Source organism: Crinia signifera, chromosome 11, assembly GCF_055691185.1.
Source record: "Crinia signifera chromosome 11, ASM5569118v1, whole genome shotgun sequence".
Lineage (NCBI taxonomy): Eukaryota > Metazoa > Chordata > Amphibia > Anura > Myobatrachidae > Crinia > Crinia signifera.
The window spans coordinates 103928147-103948548 of NC_139227.1; the positions used below are offsets into that span (position 1 = coordinate 103928147).

The 20402-nt window shown below is 44.8% G+C and overlaps 1 long non-coding RNA gene across 1 annotated transcript; it reads left to right on the forward strand.

The window, feature by feature from the left end:
* The first annotated feature begins 590 nt into the window (after positions 1 to 590).
* LOC146045142 (uncharacterized) lies at positions 591 to 19468 on the forward strand. The gene is made up of 3 exons (XR_014465371.1): positions 591 to 687; positions 3720 to 3765; positions 19363 to 19468. It is a non-coding gene; the product is annotated as an uncharacterized LOC146045142 (long non-coding RNA).
* The last annotated feature ends 934 nt before the right edge of the window (positions 19469 to 20402 follow it).

Sequence of the window (20402 nt, forward strand, 5' to 3'; positions counted from 1 at the left end):
TATATGATTACCTGTCCCTGCAAATTAAGTTATATTGGAAATACCATTCGAACCATCAGGGAAAGAATGGGTTTACATAGATCTGCTATCAACACAGCCATACGCACAGGCAAGGCGGAACAACCAGTGGCACGCCACTTTCTTGAGACTGGACATACCATCATGGATCTACAATTTATACTTATAGATCATGTCCCGCCGCTGAGAAGAGGAGGGGACCGGGACAAATTATTATTACAAGCAGAAACAAAATGGATCCATAGACTGCGATCAGCAACCTCGCTGGGTCTAAATGAGCGATTTAGTTGGAACACATTCCTGTGAACTGTGGCACCTTACCATTCTGCTGCAATAGTCAGAACAGAATTGTACTGATCTGCTAAAAATGCATATGTTTGTTGTATCACAGCATTTCTCTTTGACATAGAGCAGCCTTGAGACCACGTATTGTGCGAAATTGTGTATTCCATTGTTATTCTCTTTTGCAGAGAAGTCCGCCACGGTCCGGAGTGGGGAGAAAGCATGACGCGCAGCAGACTGCGGGGATCCGTCTCCAGGGAGACGTGTCTGGTAACAGGAGCGTTACCATGGAGCCGTAGCTGTGGTGACGTCATCAGCGGGGGACAGACTGACGGAGACGCCGGCTGTCTCCACGCTGCCGCAGACTCCCGCTCTGGACCAGGAGTGGTATGTATAAAACACAATGACAGTAGTAACAATGTTTGTATATGCTTTGTACTGACATGGCTCCTTGAGAAAAATGCTTGCTGCATTGAAACGTTGGAGTGTTTGAACCATGTGCAGTGTACTTACAAGATGAATTTCGTTGTTACCTAATGGAAATACAAAACTAAAGATTTAAACAAGACCCTTTGAGTGCCGCTGTTTCTTCTATCTTTATATATATATATATATATATATATATATATATATATATATATATATATATATATCTCTATCTATCAATCAACATATCTATCAACAGAAGTAGCTGGCCCGGTGCTCACCAAAGACCGACGTCGGTCATGTCCAGAGACACTGACTCCAATTGGAGAAGGTGGCACACGGTAAGTAAATCAAGCTAAGTCAGGAACGTCATGCAACGTTTAGATTTTATCGTTTCAAAATCGTCATCAGGCGCAATATGAACAACTCGCAGCTTACTTAATATCCCCACTTCACCATGCACGCTACAGCACGTTTCCCGCGGTAGCCGCACTACATCATCCAGCAAGCACCAATGTCACGACCGCAACCATAGTAACTGGTATCAACAAGCAACACCAGCACCATGGCAACGGACTATGAGCAATGACGTCACAGCTGTCAAACAGAGCGACCACACGTCAGGAAACAGCGCAGAAAATAGTGATTAAAACGGCTGAAGATAGAGGACCGGCAAGAGCGCCGCATCAGCAATTAAGACATGACAATATTCACATGGAATACATTAATACGCGTCCCCCTGCGTGCTTCATCTATGAGGAGACTCGCGGTATGCTGAAGGTGTTCCTGGAGAATGTGATCCGTGATGCTGTCACCTACACCGAGCACATCAAGAGGAAGACTGTCACTGCGATGGATATGGTCTATGCTCTCAAGCGTCAGGGCTGCACTCTCTATGGTTTTGGAGGTTAAGAACTATAGTGGGCCTGATTCAGTTTCAGGCTATGCTATATTTGCATTTTGAACAAATATCGATGGTCTGCGCATGTGTTACTGCCACATTGCACACGCATTGCGCTTGATTTATGGTTGCACTAGCAGTGAATTAATTTACAATTAACAGGGAGTATGGGGAAATTTACTAAGATTTACTACACAAGGGACCTTATTCTGGTTGACACTCAGCGCTGCAAAGTTCGTGTCTTTTTAAGCCTGCTCGCATTGCTGCCCATCCCCTTCACCAGCATGGCTGCGAATGGATGTTTTGCAGCCTAGGGGGTCAAACCCACATCATTCGATGGTCACTCTCAGGTGTCTCAGAATGTTGGGCAGCTGACAACTGGTGATGTCAGCTGCCCGCCCCCCAGCACCCGCATTATCGTGACATTACCATGGGAACGCCCATGAAACGCTGGGTGTTCCCATGGACACATCCCTCTGCCCCCTGCTTGCTTGCACACAGCACATGCGCAAAAGAAAAACTATGGGCCTTATTCTGATCGGTGCGGCCCGATCAGAAATATGCGGTCATGTCCGTGCAGGCGAATCCCTGCCTTCCATACGGATCGCCACCTCCGTCCGTATGCGGATATGTGGCGGTCCGCATGAAAGTGGACGGGGATACGCCTCCTCCATGTTGGGAGCAGCCCCTGCATTCGATGGTCGCCGAACATCGAATGCAGGGCCGCACGCTCCACCAGGTCCCGCCACCCAAGACCACACGGACACTTGTCCGTGTGAAATCATGTATGGGGGCGGGCAGCTGACATCCGGCGATGTCAGATGCCCGCCCCCTACACACGCGTCACGGCTTCATTACCATGCATACGCCCCGCGTTTGCATGGGAACGCCCATGAAACGCGGGGCGTATGCATAGGGTAATGAGGCTAAGTAGCCCCTCACGCCCCTCTACGCCCCCTGTGCGGCGTATAAAGAATACGTGCGGCGAAATCGCCTGCACATGCGCAGAGTGACCTCTGCACATGCGCAGACGAGCAACATCGGCGGGACGTCCGCATGCGGTAAAATCCGCACCGATCAGAATAAGGCCCATTGTCCGAATTTGCATGGGAGTGCAGGAACCAGAAATTTCCCCGAATGTCCTTAAAATTATTCAAAGTGCAGATTCAATTATTGTGCGGTAATTGAATTATTCCATTACTTGATACAATGCCCCCTGTTTCCCACTATAGTGCACGTTAGCCATGCTAAACTTCAGCTTCCGTTCTCAGTGTTGATAAAATGCATCTGTCAGGTCCCCAACTCCTATGTAATGCTGATTTCACCTCGCACCTCAGGAGGCTTCGAGCAGAAATCCACCATTTATAGTTCCTACCAGCAAACGATAATCGGCTAATGTCTTCTCTTTGTTACGCTCATTCATTTTACCCATTTCCCATTCTCGCTTCATCTCACTTATGAAAATTGACGCTGTATTACTATAGTAACAATTCAAATTAATATAAATTATTATAGTGCTCTGAACATTGCATTTTCTTTCTAATATATGCTTTGGATTGTACGAACATTTATTGTGCTGAAAATGACTTAATTGAAATAAAGATTGCCAACTGAGTACAATTAGTGATAATTATTACTTGGTAAAAGATGCCGAATTATATAATTATAGAAGTAACGTTGTAACGCTCACTGTCCTCCGGTTCCATGACATCATTAATCCGTTCTCCATACTCCTGATTCTGAAGAGTTTGCTGTCTGTAGTTGCCTTGTAAACCAGCCAAGGGCCTGCAGCTGGATCCCCCGCACTATTGGCATCCTCTACCCTGCATGTACCAGGTTCACCCTGCTGCAGGTTCCTCATCTTTGAACTGTGTTTTAGATCTGGCATCCGGTATAATGGAACAAGTTACAACAAAATGTGACACGGTTAACAAAGAGACTTTTTATGGCTTTCCCAGTTCATTTTTTTATTGGGCTGTGTGCATTTTTCATTAAGTACGAACCAATAAATATTAAATGTGTCACTTGATATAATAGTGTGGATTATGCACGTATTTTCTTCTTGCAAACCCCTTTTTTTTTTTTTTTAAAGATGGTTGAGAAATCGAATCTCCTTGCACAATCCAGAGGGCACGGTGGTAAGTGTCAGTTCCTCTTCACACCACCAGTTTCTTGTGAATTGTCCCTCTTGCGTTTGTACACATGGTTACCTGCTTAACAAATGACACAATAACAGTATACATTTCGCACAGTATATTAGTAAGTAGAAACACAGACAATATGAACACTTTGCCGCACCAACCAGGAGATGTATTTGTTGATGAGGATTGATAGGGGACCAGCAACAGCTGATGCAGAGCTGTACAAATCTCCCAAGTGTTCTGATTGCAGAGAAATACTCATGATGACCATGGACCAGGGTTGCCTACCCTCCCGGAATGATCGGGAGGGTCCCGGAAATCGGGTCCCCCTCCCGGCCCCCCGGAAAGGAGGGCAACCCTTCCGCATTGCCCTGCAAGCACCAGTGGACCACCCCTCGCCAGGGGGGGTCCGTGGGTCAAATGACACGATCGCGTCATTTTAGCCCTGCCCCCCGCAGTGCAGTGCATAAAATTACGGCATTGCGGGGCGGGGGGGGGGCCTAAATGACGCGATCACTCTACCCACGTCCCCAAAACAGGTCAGCCCGGCCATGTCTCCGCCCCAGCACCGCCCCTATTTGCTCCTGATTTTGGCCCCGCCCCCTGTCATGCTGAGCTGGCTGCCCTCCGGAGAGGGCAGCAAGAAAGTCGGCAACTATGCCATGGACTGTCCTGCAAGTTGGCACGTTTTTCTAGAGAGGTTGGGCAGTGTATAGGGGTGTACACACAGAGAACTTTTAACAGGAGATTTTGACTAGATAGTTAAAATCTCCTAGAAGGTTAGCCAAAAACTCCCTATTTTTCTCCTGCTTAGTCAATATTGTCTAGCAGAAATTGCTTAGTATAGACTGACAGTGCAGGCAAGGCAATTTTGACTAGATCATAGACTATCATTGCTTAGACAAAATCGCTTAGTCAAAATATCCAGTGCATCTAGCCAAAATCTCTCCCAAAATTGCTTAGTCAAAATTGTCCATTATTTAGAATCTCCCCGTGTGTACACCCCCCACCACCCTTGCTAGTCATTAAAGATTATTTTTAGTACACTGCAGGGGGAACAAGGGTGTCCAAGTGCCCATGGCCCTAACAACAAAGAGAGAATGGAAAAACTAGAAAAATACTAAAATATTACTTAAACCTATCCCTGAGAAGCTATCTGTCTATATATTTAAAAAAAAACCATACAATCTGGCACAAAAGGAATACATATACGAGAACAACGGATGGGATTCCGGCGATCAGAAGACAGCTGGGAATGAATACTTACTCTCTCCCCCTACCATCCTATCTTTAACCCCCTGTCACAAGTTGCACTGAACTACCTGCCTATTCAGCTCGGGAATTGGCTAGACCTAACGCAGAGGTGCGGAGTCTAACCGTGCCGAGGGTTTTCTGCCAGTGACCCCTCCAATTGGGATTTGGGCTTCTGCGGTACTCGACACGTCGGTCGCGGTCCTCTGGTTAGGTTTCCCTTTATGAGCTGGAGGCCGGGAGTAGATGATATGGAGAAGCGGTCGTCTAGCCGGGTCGGTATCAATGCTGTCAATTAGGAGCCCAGGGGGGAAGCGAAGAAGGTCCAAAACAAGCCGGGTCATACACGGGAGACACTGTTGCGGTACACTGGGATGAGACGGAGGAATGGTAGGGAGCAAGCTGGGGTCATACACGAGAAGGTCACGAATGGAGTACAAGGGGTCAAGCGGGAGAATCGTCAGTAACAAGCCGGGTCAATCACAGTAGCAATGGAGATCAGAAACTAAGCACAGTAACGCTGGAGTAGGTGTGAGCCTATACTCTGGCAGAGTTCCCCTGCTAGAGACTTCGTTTTATTCCCTGCAGGCTGCTGCTTATTTCCTGCCTGTGCCTTTAAATCTTAGAACGTGCGGCGCGCGCCCCTAGTGAGCGCGTGCCCGCGCACCCGGAGGCCAGACACACGCTGCTGGAGCTCCGACAGCGGGAGACCCCAGCAGCCTGCCAACTCGCCGGCTACCGCCCGCATCAGAACGGGAACCCCCAGACTAAACCGCCCGCTGCTTAGTCGCTCAGCCTGCCGCCCGCCATGCCCAGCCTGCCCCCCGTCCTGACCGGCCCGCAGAACGCACGTCCCCGGACCCAGTAAGAGACTCCCGCGGTCCGGGAGACTGTGGCACCCCCCTAATACAGGCTGTACACTTGTGCAGCCATGTAGATTTGCGCCATGCAAACAGGTCTGAATGGGCCCCATGGTGCAGTAGGGCACATCGCCATGCAATTATTAATATTTCATATGATATATTATGCGTCTGCCAGTTGTAGATCTGGGTCAATCACATGTAAGAAGACCGGTCTTTGACAACAGCTCAGTGACACAACAATTCTCATTGCAGTGCGCGTTGTATGATCTTTGGCATTTATATCTAGGACATCCTCTTCGGTATCCCAAGTATCTTCTGTATAAACAGTTTAAGGTGACTAAACTTTACCTGTGGTAGATTTGTAATAATTAACAGGCAGTAATGAATGCTTTCATTGACCGATAGTATCTCTGTGTGCAGTATAGGTCATTAGATCTTATAAAGGTTCATGCATTGGGAGCCAGAGATCATGCCCACTCATGTACAGCCATCTAGGATTCCTTCCAGCACCCTGATGATACTCTAGGTCCGTCTCCTGTTTGTGCATCAGAATAATTATATGATCGAAAGAAACACAAGGAACGTTGGCATCATGCGCAGGGTGTTAGGTGGTGTCCCCCTCTGATAAGGTACATTCCTAGCAAGCTTGGAGTCTTTGTAGTGAATATTAGGTAATATGCGCTCAAGTTTATCATTAGCGTAGGTCCTATAGGTATGGAGAGGTATGTGCATGGTCTTAAAGGGGCTGCAGTCTATCAGGTGTGTCCTGGACACCCTGTGAGGTACTATAAGAAAGAAATGGATAGACTGTGCTCACCTGTGATGCGCTTGTGATGAATATACAAATATAGTGTGTAGATGTAAGCAAAAGAAGAGAGTAAGATGGTAAGTGGGTAAAAATTAATGAATTTATTAAATAAAAATGAAGTCGCAGTGGGAGAATGTGTGGAGTCCTGGTGATGCAGGAATAGGCCAGCGGGGTATCACTCCACTAGGCCTATTGTTTAGGTGTAAGTGTGATCTAGGTAGGACTCTTTAACCATAGGTCCCTTAATAGGAACCTATGTACCTATGTGGGTGACCGCAGCGGTCTGTATGGGCAAGGGGATGGGGGATTACGTGGATACAATGTCCAAGTACACAGTATTGCGGGGTGCAATTGTCCTGTGGTACTGTGTCAAAGTCTCGTATTAGCGGTGTTACTGCAGGATAGGAACAAATAAGGATGTTGTCCAAAACTGTGTGCCAGGAAAAATGACTGGGGTGGAGGACAGTGAGCGGCGTAGGATCCGGTAAGAGTACAAAGCGGGACGCCGCTCACTGTCCTCCACCCCGGTCATTTTCGTTCCAATCCTGCAGTAACACCGCTAATACGAGACTTTGACACAGTACCACAGGACAATTGCACCCCGCAATACTGTGCACTTGGACATTGTATCCACGTAATCCCCCATCCCCTTGCCCATACAGACCGCTGCGGTCACCCACATAGGTACATAGGTTCCTATTAAGGGACCTATGGTTAAAGAGTCCTACCTAGGTCACTCTTACACCTAAACAATAGGCCTAGTGGAGTGATACCCCGCTGGCCTATTCCTGCATCACCAGGACTCCACACATTCTCCCACTGCGACTTCATTTTTATTTAATAAATCCAATAATTTTTACCCACTTACCATCTTACTCTCTTCTTTTGCTTACATCTACACACTATATTTGTATATTCATCACAAGCGCATCACAGGTGAGCGCAGTCTATCCATTTCTTTCTTAAAGCTTGGAGTCTCTCAGGGTTTACCAGTGAATGCCATTGCTGGGTAGGTGCAGGCAAGGGAGGGATGAAGGCCCGGACAATGAATCATAGTCTAGGTCAACACTGTGTCTAGGTCAACATGTTTTTTCACTGTTTTGTTGGTTTCCATGTCAACATCGGAGCATGTGGGCACCCAATTCGTGTACCATGCTCAATTTACTCACCATTCTTCGGGGCAAGGTGCTTTACTCCGGTACCACTGAGTTTCTTCCCAATCCTAGTCCATGTGCATGGTCAAGTATGAAAAAGTAAAAAATTAGAAAAACTCATGTTGACCCTTTCACGTGCCAACCATTGTCATCGTCGACCCTGTGCATGTCAAACATATGGCGTTGACCGTTGACCTAGTCAGTGTTGACCGATCATCGGTATCCTAACTGAGCAGTGACTGGATGTCAGCTGCCCGCCCTGTACTCGCGCAGCGCGCACACAAAGCTAAGACACCTGAGAGTGTCTTTGTTTTGCGTGCACATTTCACATCATTCGATGGTCGACGACCATTGAATAATGTGGTACTCGCCCCCTAGGCTGCGAATGGATTTATGCAAAACATCCATTGGCAGCCGTGCAGGTGAATTCGCCGTGCGATGGGGGTGGGCTTAAATTCGCACGCAGTGCTGCGTATGAACCAGAATAGGGTCCTATATCTGTTGCAGTGTCTTATAGGGGCCCCAAGGTGTTGTATAGTCCTTGGGGAGGACACAGATGGTATAATATTTTGATAATTTAAGCAATATAATATACAACATATGGGGGGTTATTGTGATAGTTGATCAGAAAATGTGCAGAAATATTTATTTGGGACATAATTAGTGAGTGTGTTTGGAGAAACCGGGTGTCAGAACAGGTTACACGTACGTATTACAATACAGCATAAAATGACAAATTAGACTGACAGCAGAAAGCTTGTATAGAGTCATCATGATAAGTGTTGGTGTAACACACCCAACTTTATGTAAACACTGTTTCCGTGCCAGGTATACCAGGTACTGACCTGCCGCCGCTGCACATGGAACACTGCTGTATATAATCATACTACGCTGCCTCCGATTTCATTGAGTCAGGTTTCTTAATAGTTCAAACCTTTGTTCATAATTACACAGTTCCTCTGACTCCATCAATATCTGAATTAGGCCCCATATCTACATTTACAGAGCAGATGGAAACATTTAATTAGAGATGGCACGTTTACGGTGCGGTTTGGTTTATTGTCTAAAAACCCACAAAACCTGGTAACAAATAGGTGGCTCGTCCAATCACCTTTGCCTGCATAGAAAATTCAGTATCCGGATCTCTGATGGTGCCTAAGTTGGGAGTCAAGAGGTCGACAAACATATGGTTGTTACACATATAAAAGGTCAATGTCGAGACATGAAAAGGATTTTAAGGATTTTACATAGTAGGTAAGGTTGAAAAAAGACTTGTGTCCATCAAGTTCAACCTAGGTTTTAATAGCTTATCCCTTGCTGTATAGTATGTTATTAAAGACAGATTATGATTACTATTCCAACCTGTGGATGTTTTTAACCAATAAATGTTTATCCAACCTTAATTTGAACGTATTTATAGTGTCTGCCGACATCACTTCTCCAGGAAGAGAGTTCCAAAGTTTGACTGCTCTGACCGAATATAATTTTTTTCTTCTAAGGGAACAAAAACTTTTTTCTTCTAATTAAACTCATGCCCGCGTGTCCTAGATTCCTTTCTAGCACTAAAAAGGGTGTTTGACAGTTCCTTATATTGTCTCCTGATATATTTGTACATGTTGAGCATGTCCCCCCTTAAACGTCTCTTCTCTAGTGTAAATAGTCCCAAATTTCTCAATCTCTCCTCGTAGGTTAAATTCTCCATGCCCCTTATTAGTTTTGTTGCTCTTCTTTGTATTTTTTTCTAATTCTATGATGTCCTTTTTATAGTGTGGGGCCCAGAATTGTACTCCATATTCGAGGTGAGGTCTAACCAATGCCTTGTACAGTGGCATAATTACTTTTGAATCTCTAGTTTCCATGCCCCTTTTAATACATGCTAGAATTCTGTTGGTCTTTTTCGTTCCTATGTGACATTGAGCACTACACCCTAGTTTGTCATTTATTTGGACTCCCAGATCCTTTTCCAGTACCGAATTACCCAGTGTCTCCCTGCTTAGGTTATAGCTAGCACACCAGTTATGTCTCCCAAGGTGCATAACCTTACATTTATCCACATTAAGCCTCATCTTCTACATTTTTGCCCACTCATCTAGAGTGTCAAGATTATTTTGAAGCGCAGCAACATCCTCGGTTAATTTAATAACTCTGCTCAATTTTGTGTCCTCTGCAAAGATGGATACATTGCTGAGTAACCCCATCCCAATATCGTTATTAAAAATGTTAAACAAAATGGGCCCTAGGACCGAACCCTGTGGCACCCCACTTAATACCGGTATCATATTTGATACAGCACTGTTCACAACCACTCATTGTTCTCTCTTACTCAGCCAGTTCCCCACCCATCTGCAGATATTTGCCCCTAATCCCAGGTCCTCCATTTTATTTATCAACCTCCTGTGTGGTACGGTATCCAGACTATTTGTCTACAACAAGAAGATAGACAGCCATTAGGTCGACACCATTAGTTCGACAACTCAATAGGTCGACCAGCCATTAGGTCGACCAGCCATTAGGTCGACCTGCCATTAGGTCGACATACCATTTGGTGGACATACCATTAGGTGGACATACCATTAGGTCGTCATTAGGCCAAGACTGCCATTAGGTCGACAGTGTCTAGGTCGACAGTCAAAAGGTCGACATTGTTTTTTTACTGTTTTTTGAGCCGACATGTGCTGACAGGCGGTATTTCATGCCCTACCATCCACTACGGTGAGGAGTTAGATTATAATAGTGTGCCAAGCGCAGCGAGGCACTGTGCCCGAAGCATGGCGAGCGATGCGAGGGGCTGTGGTTCACTTCAAACTGTCCATGTCGACTCTGTCGACATTTGGGTAAAAAACAGTGAAAAAAACCATGTCGACCTTTTGACTGTCGACCTAATGGCATGTCGACCTAATGACACGTCGACCTAATGAACATGTCGACCTAATGAACATGTCGACCCATTGAGTTGTCGAACTAATGGTGTCGACCTAGTGGCTGTCTATCTTCTTCTTGTAGACAAATGGTCCTGCATCCGTGTGGTACTGTATCAAAAGCTTTAGCAAAATCTAGGAAGATCAAATCTATAGCGTTTCCATTATCAAGGTTTTTGCTGAGCCTAGTAAATTGGTCTGGCATGAACAATTTTTCCCGAACTCATGCTGGTTAGTACTGAGCAAACTATGGAGGTCTAAATATTCCTGGATACCATCCCTTAAAAATCCTTCTAATATTTTACCCACTATTGATGTTAAACTCACTGGTCTGTAATTTGCCGGGTCGTCCCTTTTTCCTTTTTTGAATATTGGCTTTACCTGAGCTATTCTCCATTCTTTGTGTAACTTACCTGATAGTGAGTTATCAAAAATGTAATATAGAGGGGTCGCTAGTTCCACCCTTAATTCCATAAGTACCCTAGGATGAATCCCATCTGGCCCTGGTGATTTGTTTGTTTTGATTTTTCTGAGCCTCAACATTATCTCCTCGGGCGTGAAATCAATATTGAGATCCGGCTTGTTTGTCTCATTTGTGGTACATGTGCGTTCCACTGTCTGCTCTCCTCTACTAAACACTGATGAGAAGAACCCATTTAGCAGTTCTGCTTTATCCTTATCTTCTGTAAAACTTTTACCGTTGATATCAGTTAATAGGCCAATGTTCTCTTTAATTATTCGCTTACTATTTATATACTTCAAAAACTTCTTGGGGTTGGTTTTGCTTTCAGTGGCTATGCGCTCTTCATTTTCCCTTTTAGCTACTTTGATTACTTCTTTACAAGTTTTGTTTGATTCTTTGTTCTTGTTGAACGCCTCCTCATTTACATTATTTTTATAGAATTTAAACGCTTTTGTGTTATTGGTGATTGCTGTCCTAACTTTTTTTATCCAACCATGATGGTTTTTTTTTTTTTTTATTGAATTTACCCATATTGACTTTTGGTATGAATTTATTAGTTAAAGATTCCAGTATTTTTCATACTTTACTGTCCACATGGACACCAATTGGAAAGGGGATGGCAGGCGTAGCAAGCGGTACACTAATTAGGGGTCCACCTGCTCAGGTGTTGATACAAACTAATGTGGTAAACTCATATTGACCTTTCATGTGTTGACCTTTGTCCAGCGTCGAACTTATGCATGTTGACCTTTTAGGGCTAACCTGCCATAGACACCAGAGACTGTAGTCCACTAAAAAAAAACCTGCTGGTGTCAGCCATGAAAGAGAAGCCACTCATCCCCTTTAACTTTGCCATTTTAGGTTGTAGTGAGGCTGTCACCTCATCCCCGGTAAACTGTCATAACCAACAGCGGTGCCCTCTATCACCCAAGCCAGGGCATATCTCTGCTATCCCTATCACCTCCACCCTGTCCTTTACAACAAATCTGGTGAGGAGGGAACTGAGTATGTGCAATGTAAGGAAGGCTGAGGGTCCAGATGGTGTCTGTTCACGAGCCCTTACACGCTGTATGAGAGGCACTCACTAGGCTTGCCAGAAATGCCAGGGATAAAGCTGCAGCTTGCGGGAACAGTACGGTGACTATGCTGCCTGATGGGGACACTACGCAGGGCTGCTGCGGGGACACTATGCTGGGCTGCGGTTGGCCTACGCTGACAATGTAGCGTAACATGGCGCCATGAAACTACACCAGTACCATTTTTTTCCCATGATGATTGTTGGGAGCACTTGCACCTCATTTAATTCCAATTCTCCACCAGACCATATGTGGGAAGTGTAAAGGCCCCCGACAAGTCGGACCTGATTTCCTTAAAACTTCCCCGGCAGCTTCCTGGGAGGGCTACATTTGATTTGGCACTTGATGTGTCATTTTTTTTACGTGCAATAAATGGCATGCGATTTATTGCATGTAACTCCCGGGTAATTGCCGGTGGGGAACACGCTGCGGTAGTGACGGGTGTGCAGATTTCATTACTCCCATTTATTTGAATAGGAGTTTTGAAATCTGCCTGCCTATACCGCAATCGTTCTCTCTGGCTGCCAGTGGTGGGGGTTGGGGGAGGAGGTGTCCGAGGTGGATAGAGCTGCCGACGCACCGCTGGCACATATCTACGGCCCTTATCGAATGCGATAAATGTACTCGACAGCCGTGGAGCATAAGTACAGTACCCGCTTATAGATGTGAGCAGCGGTGGGTCAGTCTTTAGATAGCGGTGACCGGATCCATACAGCTACAAAAAAGCGTTTTTCCGCCTCTGTTTGTATATCAGCGGCTTCCTCAGTTTGTCACAAACTGGGAGGGGGAGGGGTGCCTTCACAATTGTAAGTTCATCCCAGATGCTGCCTATTATGGAGTATCGTGCCCTATATATATGTATGTATACATACATACATACATACATACATACATACATACATACAATATAGTATAGTGGCAAATAAGCGGCACTCACAAGTCTTCTTAGTGGAAGTTTAGAGACATTTTTTTCCAACATGTTTTGAGTCATGGACCTGTCCTGACTCAAAACATGTCGGAATAAAATGTCTCTACATTTCCACTAAGAAGACTTGTGAGTGCCGCTTATTTGCCACTATACTGTTTGGAACTTTTTAGTTCAAAGAGGGCACCAGAACAATTTACTACTGAGTGGTCGGGAGTGCTGGAGAATTTCTACTCTATACACACTTTTAGGGGACACAAAACTCCATAACAGGCAGCATGTGTCAAAACCTGTGTGTGAATTTCGGCTCATTCCCTGTGTGCTAATGTTACATTTTGGCTCATTCCCTGTGTGCTAATGTTACATTTTGGCTCATTCCCTGTGCCCTAATGTTAAATTTTGGCTCAAAACCTGTGTCCTAATGTGAATTTTGACTCAAAACCTGTGTCCTAAGGTAAAATTTTGGCTCAGAGAAACAAATAGCAAGGGGCGCTGAAGTAGTACACTATAACAACCAATATAATCAGTAAAATGTATTAAGTACACAAAACACGAATTCAAATACTACTGTGCATGTGCACAATATTAAAATCACAATAGATATACATGTCCCCGGATATCCAGTTGTAGACTGGATTACGGTTTGGATGTTAAAACTGAATTTTGTTGTCCTGTCATGGGGCAATGACAATAAATTAATCTGAATCTACAGCGCTTAACCGTTTAATCCAATGTCCCCGGCAAACTTTTGTGAATAATGTCAACAATAAATTGTATATTCCCGGTCCTTGGTGGATCACTATTCGGCTGAGTAATCTCCACTTTGTAGAGGGTCTTGAAGTGGACCTTGGCACCCGGAGGCTCGCGCCGCTTTGTTGTGATGTGGTGCGGCTGCAGTGTAAATTACACCTAGCGTATATGCTTCTCTCCGGTGTTGGCGTCTGGGGTGTCCTGCTTCGATGTGTCCCGGCAGCTGGTTGCTGTTTTCACTGGACTGTCGTGGTGCGGCAGCACTTATAGGAGACTCTGCCACTGCTCCAAGCGTGCTGCAGTGTAGAACTCACACGGGGTCACTTGTGGTGCAAGTGAACCGGGCGGCCAGCTTCCAACTTCCAGATCAGACTCCTTGGAAAACGCAATTCTCCGCTCACAGGGCGGCTTTCTCTATTCCAGAGTCTTAAATTTTGGCTGAAACCCTGATTCCTGAAGATGCGTACACATGGCAGCGATATTTTGCCAACCGATATATTGCTCAGTATCCAGTTTGTATCAGAGACCAGAGATGGTCGCTGATGAAAAAGAAACTGCCGGGGAGCCTGGCAGTGGAAATCAGCTGGTCGCAGGAGCATGTTCCTGCGACCAGTGATCACTACGGGGTAAAAAAATGGGAACGTGCTCTCCGATCGCAGATATTAGCAAAAATCGCCCCCCATGTTTACGCACCTTAATGTGAATTTTGTCTCAAAACCTGTGCCCTAATGTGACTTTTGGCTCAAAACCTGTGTCCTAATGTGAATTTTGGCTCAAAAGATGTGTCCTAATGTGAATTTTGGCCTATTCTGTGTGGCATAAGGTATTATGGTATATTAGACTCCTCCCATCACTCTGTGCCTCCACAATGCTGCCATGTATGTGCTGTCTGCAGTGCTGACTACACATGTGATGGGTTATGGTATATTAGACTCCTACCATCATTTTGTCCCTCCACAATGCTGCCATGTATGTGCTGTCTGCTGACTACACATGTGATGGGTTATGGTATATCAGACTCCTCCCATCACTCTGTGCCCCCACAATGCTGCCATGTATGTTCTGTCTGCTGACTACACGTGTGATGTGATGACTTCTGCAGTAACTTGCTGGGGTCTGTCATTATTTTTATTGTCTGATGGGGTCCCAGAGCAAAATAGTTTGAGGACCCCTGCGATAGATCATACATGCTACAGGATCCAATCTGATGTGCACGGGAACATGCATCGGGTTAGATGTCCTACAGGTCCGATTTGGGCAGTTTTCGTTAGATATATCGACCCAATCCATTTCGACCTTCCATATAAAAAATGAATGTAATTGTGGCCAACATTTAAACACAATAAAAAGTGAGTTATTTAACACAATTGGAAATAAAAATGCTGCTGTCAGTCCCGTTGTGGAGCTGTACGAGTGGTGAATCACTGGGGAGAAGTGCCTGCTTTGGCACAACCGGAGGGTGGAGCGCTGCTGGCAGGATGGATTATGCTGTGAAATCTTTTTCCAGTTTCCCTGGTGCAACTGGGCTGTCAGCTTTCACTGCTACATGACCTCTCAGTTGCATTTATGATAGAGAATTGAACAGCATTTTGGTTTTGCAGACATTTTCCAATGGAATTCACTGGCGCATGCGGAGGGGAGGGGGGGTTTACGTGTGGCAGGCAGATACCCCGCAGCTGGACCAAGGGTTTTCTTAAGATGAGAGCCTTGTCTTGTCTTCACTCTATCAGAGCGTGATTGGAGCTCCATACAGATGTGGATTATTAAAAAGACCGTTAATAATTCGACAAGCACTAGGTCAACAGGGTCAAAAGATTGACATGGGAAAGGAATGCCAGGGTCCAAATGTCAACATTCAAAAGGTAGACACATGAAAAGGTTGAAATGAGTTTTTCACATTTATTTGGTGTCAATGTCGCCCTGTATGCCGACATAGGGCCTTATTCTAGTTCATTCTTTCTGACAAAATTCTTCTTAGATGGACAAAACCATGTGCACTGCAGGTGGGGCAGATGTAACATGTGCAGAGAGAATTAGATTTGGGTGGGGTTTTACTTCAAAGTGAGATCTATATTGCAGTGTAAAAATAAAGCAGTCAGTATTTTCCCTGCACAGAAACAAAATAACTCACCCAAATCTAATTCTCTCTGCACATTTTTCATCTCCCCCCTACATTGCACATGGTTTTGTCCATCTAAGAAGGATTTTGTCAGAAAGAGTGAACTAGAATAAGGCCCATGGTCGGTGAAGTAAAAACAAGCTGGTTTAAAAAAATTTTTTTTAAAATGACTACCTTTTTCAAGTTGACATTTTGATTCGGTCGACCTTATTTCATGTTGACATTTTGACCTTGATGAACTTTTGACCCTGTCACCCTATTGAATGTCGACCTTTTGGGTTAGAGTTAGACCTATTGACGGTTTATCTAGACCAGAGATTGGGAATCTTTGGCCCTCCAGCTGTTGTTGAACTACACAACCCAGCATGCCCTGCAACAGTTTTAGTACGGCCAAATACAAAGAAGTAGCATGGCATGCTGGGATGTGTAGTTCAACAACGGCTGGAGGGCCGAAGGTTCCCCATCCCTGATCTGGACACTGTAGATATATTAACCGGAACCAGCTCCATACAGAAAGAGAATGGTGGGGAAGGCTCCTTGTGCCATATTTATTTATTTATTATTAGTTATTTATATAGTGCACACATATTCCGCAGCGCTGTACAGAGACTATTATTACCAGTTATTATATAGCGCACACATATTCCGCAGCGCTGTACAGAGAATATTATTACCAGTTATTATATAGCGCACACATATTCCGCAGCGCTGTACAGAGAATATTATTACCAGTTATTATATAGCGCACACATATTCCGCAGCGCTGTACAGAGAATATTATTACCAGTTATTATATAGCGCACACATATTCCGCAGCGCTGTACAGAGACTATTATTACCAGTTATTATATAGCGCACACATATTCCGCAGCGCTGTACAGAGAATATTATTACCAGTTATTTATATAGTGCACACATATTCCGCAGCGCTGTACAGAGAATATTATTACCAGTTATTATATAGCGCACACATATTCCACAGCGCTGTACAGAGAATATTATTACCAGTTATTTATATAGCGCACACATATTCCGCAGCGCTGTACAGAAAATATTATTACCAGTTATTTATATAGTGCCCACATATTCCGCAGCGCTGTACAGAGAATATTATTACCAGTTATATTATATAGTGCACACATATTCCGCAGCGCTGTACAGAGACTATTATTACCAGGTACTTATATAGCGCACACATATTCCGCAGCGCTGTACAGAGAATATTATTACCAGTTATTTATATAGCGCACACATATTCCGCAGCGCTGTACAGAGAATATATGACCATTCACATCAGTCCCTGCCCCAGTGGAGCTTACAATCTATATTCCCTACCACATGTACACGAACACACAGACATTCTAGGGTTAAGTTGTTGGGAGCCAATTAGCCTACCAGTATATTTTTGGATTGTGGGAGGAAATCAGAGCACCCGGAGGAAACCCGCGCAAGTACGGGGAGAATATACAAACTCCACACAGTTAGATATGCACAGAGATTGCTGTGGGGGAGCTGCTGCAACCGTCGTGTGCCTTTGCGAACAGTGCGCTTGGTTCAGACTCCCAGACTGGGTCACTTCTGTTGTAGCTGTCCAATGGTTTCTTTACTGTGCATGCGCCGGAAGCCGTATTGTGCATGTGGTACAGCTCTGGTCTCAGTGTGGGGTTAGCTGCAGCTTGCTCATTAGGCTGCAGGCATTTTGAAGCAGGAAGAAGGGGGCGCTAGTGAGCTGCATTCTCTCTCTCTCTCTCTCTCTCTCTCTATGTATGTGTATATGTAAATCATCCACAGGCACTCATTAATTTTGAACATAAAAACATCCACACCCTCCCAATCAATGCTGACACAATGGGCGGTATTCAATGAGCCTGATTCGCCATGTTTTTATGGCGAATTTGTGCTGTTTGGCGAATTTCTGACTAAAACGGTGAATCACCCTATTCAATGACCACATGGCGAATACATTTCAAGGTTTTTTTCGCCATGATTCACCGAGTAGCAATCGCTATCTTTTTATGGAGAAGTGGAATGTGAACTTTTAAAATAAAGTGTTTTGTTTTTTACATTTGGTGTCAAAAAATCAGGAATTTTATTCTGAGGAGGGGCATGCTATTTTTATTCATGTGCTGTAAGCACATGAATATATATTTAATTTAAAAAATAATATATATATTTTTTTTTTTACACAGCAGCCAGCAGGGGGCGCCGGAGCCGAGCCGCTCATTACATATTCATATATTCACTGCACCCGATCATTACGATCGTGTGTAGTGAATATACGCTCCCCTGCTGGCACCCCCGGGGGGGCAGCCTGTGCTGCCTGGCACCCGGGGAGCCCACCTAACCCCCCACAAAGTTCTGGGCTAGGCAGAGAGACTACCATCTCTCTGCCTGGCACCGTCCTCAGGCTCCCTGCGGCAATCGCCGCAGGAGCTCATATTCGCCAGTCAGGGGCTCGCTGCCCCTGACTCGTTGAATACCGGAGCCAAAAAAGGATTCGCTGCACCTCGCAGGTATTCACATTGAATACCGCCCAGTGTATATAATATGTAATGAAATGTCAGTCTTATGTAACATTGGAGTCCTGTGACCGCGTTGACCATGTCCAGTAGAATCTTGATTAAATATATTTTAGGTTCAAATAGTTCTCTCTAAATAATTAATAGAATAGAATCAACCTTATTGGCCATGTATGCTTGCGCACCCTAGGAATTTTTTGTGGATTTACAGTGCAGCATCAAGCAGGGATGAAAAAGGGGGGGAGAATCTATTACATACATTACATTAAGACATTACATGCCCGCCGAGCTGCACAGCGCCTAGGCAGCCATCAGTGGCGACACTGGTTGCTGCAACAACCAGATAGGTAACATTAAGCAGAGACAGTACAGTTATCACATAGGGGGTACATAACCACCGAGCTGCACAGTGCCTAGGTAGCCATCAGCGGCGCCACTGGTCATTGCAACAGCCAGATAGGTAACATTAAGCAGAGACGGTACAGTTATCACATAGGGGGCACATACCCACCGAGCTGCACAGTGCCTAGGCAGCCATCAGCGCAATTATCTCTGATGTAATGATATGGATATTCTGCACAGATAAGAACCACCAAACTGGACCAATATATATGTGAGTGACAATATATGAAAACCCCACTAATAATCCTGCGTTTTCCCCTGGGATTGTATTATTTTGTTTAGACTACAATATTTACATTTGGATCATGATTGAACTTAATTAGTGATTTTTTTTTTTTTTTTATAGGTCTATGAAGACATAAATTATTATCATTCTGCAGCAGCCGATAACAGACAATCTTCTTGTGTTCTTCCCAACTGAGCAATAATGGACACCACGTATATGATCGTCCCAAGGTATGACATGTCATCTTAAGGCCCATACACACTGGGTGATTTTGAGCTGAAAACCGCTCAAAACTCCAAGTTTGAGCGGCTTTCAGCTCAAAGTCACCCAGTGTGTATTTCCCAGCGGTGAGTGTTGCTGCGCGCTCCCACATCATCGCCGGAAAAGCCGTTCATCTGCGGCTTTGTGGATGAATTTGCATAGCGCTGCGCTATGCAAAACCGTCCTCTCCCCGCTGACAGCGCCGGGCAGGGGGAAAGCTGCTCAGTGTGTATGCCCTCCTCTTCTGTTTTCACTCATTACGTATGTTGTCAGAAGGTCAACAATTACATTAACGGGTTTGAGTACAAATATGAATAAGGCCCCGCATTTTTGTCTCTGCCCTCCACATCTGGTGCATGTGTGTTACACTTGGAATGCATTGTAGCAACGCAAGCACGTGTTTAATTGGAAAAGGTTACTGGCTGGTTGCTCTTTTCACAGTGAATACATTAAAGGATGGTCATTTTGGCTGAAGACGCATGTTCTATTATAATAATAAGTTAGAGAATGGACTACTCCCAATGTGAGTATGGATCCTCCCAACCTCCTGCTGTGATTTCTAGGTGTATAAACATAGCAGAAGGGATTCAGCAGGGAGGTTTGTTTTACTTAGAACACTGCACAGCGTGATCTTTGTAGTAGTTAAGTGTAGAAAAAAGTTACCCCTTGTGTTCTCTGCTGTACTGTATTTTGTTGCTGTTCTGTTTGTCTCAAACAGCGTTAATAAAAAAAAAAAAAAAAAAACCCAAATGGGATTATGCAATAAATAACCTACCTTAATCACAGCATTGTTTCACATCAGAGTTTTTATGAAATTATGAATGTGTCTACAAACTCGAAAGGCCCCCATACATTAGGCAGATTTGGCATGATTTGGCACTTGATGTTCCAAGTTGTGC